The sequence below is a fragment of the Ammodytes marinus genome (genome assembly GCF_949987685.1).
Source record: "Ammodytes marinus genome assembly, chromosome: 12".
NCBI classification, from domain to species: domain Eukaryota; kingdom Metazoa; phylum Chordata; class Actinopteri; order Uranoscopiformes; family Ammodytidae; genus Ammodytes; species Ammodytes marinus.
In genome coordinates this window covers 6,345,397-6,351,396 of record NC_137216.1, presented here as the reverse complement: position 1 = coordinate 6,351,396, position 6,000 = coordinate 6,345,397, and the positions used below count along the sequence as shown (strand labels likewise).

Sequence of the window (6,000 nt, the reverse complement as noted above, 5' to 3'; positions counted from 1 at the left end):
TATAATCTCGAATTGTGTGATGCATTTTTTTGCACCCTGTAACCAAAAGAGACAGAGGCTTGGATCCCTCGGCTGTGGGCTTTGGCTTTAGTCACTGTTGTCCTGTCTGTGTGAACATCATTTCCTCAGCTCAGTCATCATAAGACAGCAGCACCCTGGACCTAATAAAGGAGCAGCACACTGACACAATTTGGCGGAAAGAAACGTCAGTGCTGTCTTCAAAGCGCTGCGCACATAGCGCAGACTGTTGTTCCGCCCCTGCCGACAGCCTACGGAATATCCGCAAGAGGCGTTGCTGAATGACTGGCCTTTCCCACGTTGACGTAAAGCAGACAGCATTTTTTTTTTTTTGGTACCGAGCGGAGAGGAGATGCACACGGCACTCGAGTGAGGTAACTATATAAAAAACCCATTCGTTATCATTCACTCCCACAACATGGACCCGGGCAGCGTTTGCCACCGCGTGTACATGTTACTAACCACTGTTGTGAACGTTCATATCGGACAGCACATGTTGCCGGTGCTCTTTATAGAGTGGAAGCTAATTTCCTGTGAGTCGTGTGCTAGCTAACGTTAGCTGTCTGAATTGTTACCTTCGTTCCCAGGCTAGCGTTAGCTTTAGCCTCTCTAAACAGGGAGACTCTCACAACACAAATGGGCTGGCTGGCTTTGACGGTGTATCTCGGACAGCTTTCCGGGGCTTGCTTTGGATATTGGCGACTAGAATGCTGCAGTTCTAAGCATTTTAATAGCGCTTGTGTGTGAGCACGTTCCATTGACGGTTGAGTGGCCAGCTCTCAGACAGTGTTGCATTAAGCACTACACCACGTGCAGCGTTCAAGCCCCCCTCCGCTGACCAGAGAGATGAATGATGGGCGGGCGGTATCGCTGCTCTGCTTCATCAACAGCATGGCTTTACTTGACTGACTGAATTGCTTTTAAAGTAAAATTGTATTTTACATATTAAAATCCCCTACCAGACACCCACGTAGTGGATCATCACAGCATGTGTTGTGGCAGGTTGTGGTCGTATGCTAATGTTACAATTAAGAGACCTGTCAATAAATATTCAACACGGGTATCGCAACGTAATATACCGCTGTATAGGTACAATTCAGTGTTGAGGAGCCTAATTAAAAGAAGAATTTTGCAAAGGAAGCGGTATAAAGTAAAATCGGTGTGCTGTTGTGACACCAGGGACATCACAAATACAACTCTTTTAAAACTGCCATACATGCATAACATTTTACATTCCTACAGGAATGTATCCTTAACTTACTCAGTTGTGCATTTATTTTGGTCAGTGGCAGGAGGAATCTTGAAAGCAAAATTAATTATTCCCCATCCTTTAAAATATCCTATCTTTGATGTGTCATGTAGTTGAACAGTCAGAATTGGAAGAATAATCTACAGAAATGTGCAACAAATTGTATGTAACTCCCCTGTATACAGTATGTAAATAGATCTTATTGACAGTTGACATTTTCACTCCTTATGTAAGCGTTAGGTTGCATTACCAACCTTATTTACGACTGCCACATGCTTAAACTGCTAAATGGCTACAGCTTACAGGCTTTAAGTGTAGCTCAAGGATATTATACAGGGACTTCCGTTGTGTAATTGTGCAATAATTTAAAACTCTGACAGTGATACATGCACACATGTTGTTCATGTAATGCACACATGTTGTTCATGTAATGTAGTTAACAGCCTCAAACACAAGATTGACCTCTCACAAAGTAAGCTACAGTTGTGCTTGAGCCATTGAGATTTAGGTTTGTGCTAGAAAAATAGAACCATGGTTTAGCAAACCCTTATTGATGGGCCCCCACATGTTTACCTATTTGTTGTATTACAAAACAACCAACTCATCAGTGCTCACTGTATTAAAATGGCATTACTGAAATTATAATTTGGTCACTGCCTTGCTTGTTTCAGATCTTAAGTAGGCCCTAATGCACGTGGACAGAAAATTTAGACTGTATTTTGTATTTAGTATTTTTTTTAAAGATATCTTTTGGCATTTTTATGCTTTATTGATAGTGCAGAGAGACAGAGGTGAAATGGGGCAGAGAGGGGATTGACATGCAGAGAACGACTGCGGGCGGGAATTGAACCCGGGTCTGCTGCTGGGCCCGGCCCGGGGGGGACGCCCTACCAACTGAGTTAAGGGCGCCCCTGTATTTGGTATTTCTGTCACTTGTTTTTTGGACAACACTAGGATAAAAATAAAGGGAACACAGGATTGCACCGGTCTTGATTAAGACATTTAAAAAGATAAATTGGACAGTACAGGTTCCTCCATCAATATGCCACTTTTTCCTGCAATAATACAAGATAAAATGGCCATTGTTAAAGCTGCCTAGCTCCCAGATTCCAAATCTCATGTTAAAAACAAAACAAAGAAACATGTACAGTACATTGGAGATAGTCAGAGGTCTTTACCCACCTTGGTACTATACAGTACACACTGTGGACTGTCACTGTTGCTGCCAGCTGCATGTTTCCAATAAGAATTTTGTAAACATGGGCCGGGCTGATCTATTTGTTTTAGTGCTCACAATGTCCACAATCTGCTGCACATGTAACACCATTCCCACACACCTGCTTCTCATGATACAGTCTTTCCTGCAGACAGGGCATGTTGAGTCCTGCTAGCAAACATTTTACAAGCTATACATCCATTCTAACCTCAGCCTTGTTTATGTTTAGAACGAACACTGTCTATGTAAGTAGAGCCCTATGATGCAAAAAACGGAAAACGCCGTCAGAATCACAGCATTGTAAAATAAAAACGGCTTCTGCATTACTACATTTCAAATGATTGAAACGCCCAAGTCGGCAAATAAACTGCGTTAATTTGGTTTTCATCCCGAAATACAGAGCTGAAAAATATCAGAATGACTTATGTGACTGTGTGCATTTTTTCAGTGCACACAGTAAAAGTATGTGGCGGATTGGAAGGAGATATTCAGTTATTTTGACAACAAGCCTTCTGCTGAATCGCTGACTCCACCTTTTAAATAAGCACTCACTCGTTCTGATGATAATATTAGTGCATTAAGCAAATAATGGAATTTGGGAAAATTGAAACAGAACTAAGGAAAACATCAAACTGATTTCATAGGGCCCTACTCCACCGATTTGAACACTAGCATTGTTTCTGTAGGACTTAGTTGATGAGAACTATTGAAATACAAACGCTGTATATTAGGCAACGCTTTAGTGTTCCCATTTTTTTTCCCACCAGGGTTTAAAGCCATAGCCCTCAGAGCACATACCTTTGTGCTGTATGTCAGGCTAAGCCTGCAGGACAAGGCACAGGTCGGACCAGTTTAGTGCTGGCATTAGGAGGATGGTCATCAAATGATTCTGTAGACCTAGCGAGAATGTTTATTTTTAAAAGACACTCCACTGTTTTATATAACCAAACACGCCGGGTATAAGACTGGTGAGCCATTTTGGTATAAAAATTGGCACATTTCAAGTAGCTGATTTACAAAAAAAAGACAAAAACGCCAAAACTAGGCAGAGTGCCCTACCAATAGTACACTTACAGTCACACGTATACACACAAGTAGCTGGTCAGGTGGTTGATCCATGGACACACATACATTCCCTCGCTGTGCCTCCCCTTTCCTACAAATTAGTTAAGACACTGAACCCATACGGCTCATAGCATTCAACCTGTTGTGTTAGTGCTGCTGTGATCCTTCTGTACTGTTGTGGTGTGACCTCCTGCCCTCTCTGGCTTCTGTCTGACTAAGGGTAAGCATCCCTCTGTTTGGCCAAGGTGTTGTTTCTTTGACGTCTACACAGCGTACTGCTAGTTCCGCTGGTTGTTCAGTTGTTTTTGTGGGTTTTTGACTCTTTTACACTACGATGAACATGTTTCTAGGCCACAGAGCATCAGCCACACACACACCTGCCACAATGATCTCTTGCGTTTTTTTACATTGCAGCTCCTGCATACCAACCGTGGAATTCAGGACTCTATACAGCAGCTCCCATCTGCTATACTGTCTATATGACTGTCTTTTAAATGACACAGCTTGAAGTGGATGTGGTTTTTGTTGTTGTGTAAGGAGCTTGGTTGACTCATAGGAAGTTGTGGCCTGTTAACTCGGACATTTATGGCTGTTCAAGGGAAGCTGGACATTTGTATGACTTTGGTTTGACTTTGCTTGGTCATTACCTTGTCAATCGCCAGTGCTTTAGAAAAATTTGGAATCAACTCGCACTGAACCATATGTGTGTTCACCTGCCACCTGTGCTGAGTCGGCTATACTGAGTGCTATTATCAGCCTGGCTGTGAACAGATAATGGCTTTCCACATTATGGTAAATTTCCCAGGTACCTTAGTCAGGAGACCTACCTACCGCACAGCGTATGACATATTCCACAGAATAGCTACTCTTTGTCAGCTGATTGCTAGTTTGACCTGCTATAATGACTGTCTTGATTACAGTTATTTCTTCTGTGCTGTGCAGCAGTAGCTTGACCGATAAGCTGAAAAGCATTATGTCCTAAAAGATGAGGTGTGTGTATTTTTCTGTGCTGCTTGTGGACAGTAAAGCTAAGCTGTAATGATTGTGATATGTCTGCCTGCCTGTGTTGCTGACGTCTGACATGTGCATCCTCGTAACTGGTGAACTAATATTTTTGGGAACAGTGATGGGTAAGCTGAAAACAGATGACAGTCAATTATTTATCTCAATCAATGATTGTAGGCTTATGTCCCATGAACTCACGGGGTTGCATCTGCCTTTCCAAGAAAACAACACTCTGACATGTGTTTTATATGTATTTGTCCCGTGATACTGAACGTTTTAACTCTTTGTGCATCGTTGCTTTGTGCTACTGGATGTAATACAAAACATTCTAGAAAACCATTAAGGGAAAGCTATATACAGTTTTCTTTTGGGTTCGACATAACGTATAGCCCGATGGCCCGGGGCCAGTAAAATCATATGCAGGGCAAGTTGATTGGCCAGTCACTGTCCCGCCCGGGCCAGTGACTGGCCAATCACAGTTCAGTATCTTTTTGTAGACTACCTTTTTTGTAGACTATCATGGTTCATTGAAATGCGCGTTGAGAGTCGTAATGAAAGCAGTGTTTATTTAAGACTCAATATAATAAACCTAATATTAAATATATTTTTTAATGGACAACCGATGCGTGGGCGTTTTGACAGGTGGAGCAAGAAGCGGGTGCACTCTCGCTCCGTTGGCAGAGCTGCCTACCGTCCGCCTGCGAGTCGACAAATCAATCGACTTGCTTTGCCCCCTTTCTTTCTTCCCACAGCAGAGGTTGAGGTGCAGAAAGTGATAGCGCTTTTCCTTTATCTGCCACCGTAATGTTACAGTATTTGCATACAAGCCCCAATGGTAATACAAATGAGAGGCGTTATTTAAACGCTGTGAATGCGTCTCCGGTGATTGTGTCGGTTGTAGACAGAAACGAACGGAGGGACTCCGCTCACTGTACAGTTCCTATAGTCGCGCAGTTTGGCACTGTGTTTTCAGGCTCGAGACATTCAATCAAATCGCGGAAGTCTTTCCCATTGAAATCGCTAACGGGGAGAATATCCCCGGTTATTATTTTAGCCACAAACCACAGTTCATCTGCGCGGCGGCTCACTCGCTGGCGAGATCACACGGTGAAACGCTGCTGTGATCGGACGAACGCATTGTGTGTTTCTAAGGTGATTTAACGTCATAGTCTCAGACGAGCGTTTAACTTATGCTGCATATTTTGCACTGCATTGTTTTTTATCAATAGTTTGAAAAAATGGTCCCACACCGGACTCTTATGTGAAGCTGACACTTCATGGAGAAGTGACACTCCTGCAGCGCGCTCACGACCAGACGTGAACTCGTACACGGTGAAATCTCCCATTAAAAAAACGGCATAACCCCCTGATTTTCGTATTTCTATTCTATTTTTAAAGTCAACTTGAGCGCAAGTGGAAAACCGGTCATTCGGTCGACACATTCACA

General features: G+C 42.9%; 1 protein-coding gene across 1 annotated transcript in view; it reads left to right on the top strand.

Annotated features, from left to right (window-relative positions):
* Positions 1 to 364: 364 nt before the first annotated feature.
* Positions 365 to 6,000, top strand: part of slc39a10 (solute carrier family 39 member 10) — a gene marked incomplete at its 3' end in the record, with an annotated part of 32,548 nt that continues 26,912 nt past the window's right edge. Inside the window, exon 1 of the mRNA XM_080037812.1 lies at positions 365 to 392. The remainder of the gene's footprint in view (positions 393 to 6,000) is intronic.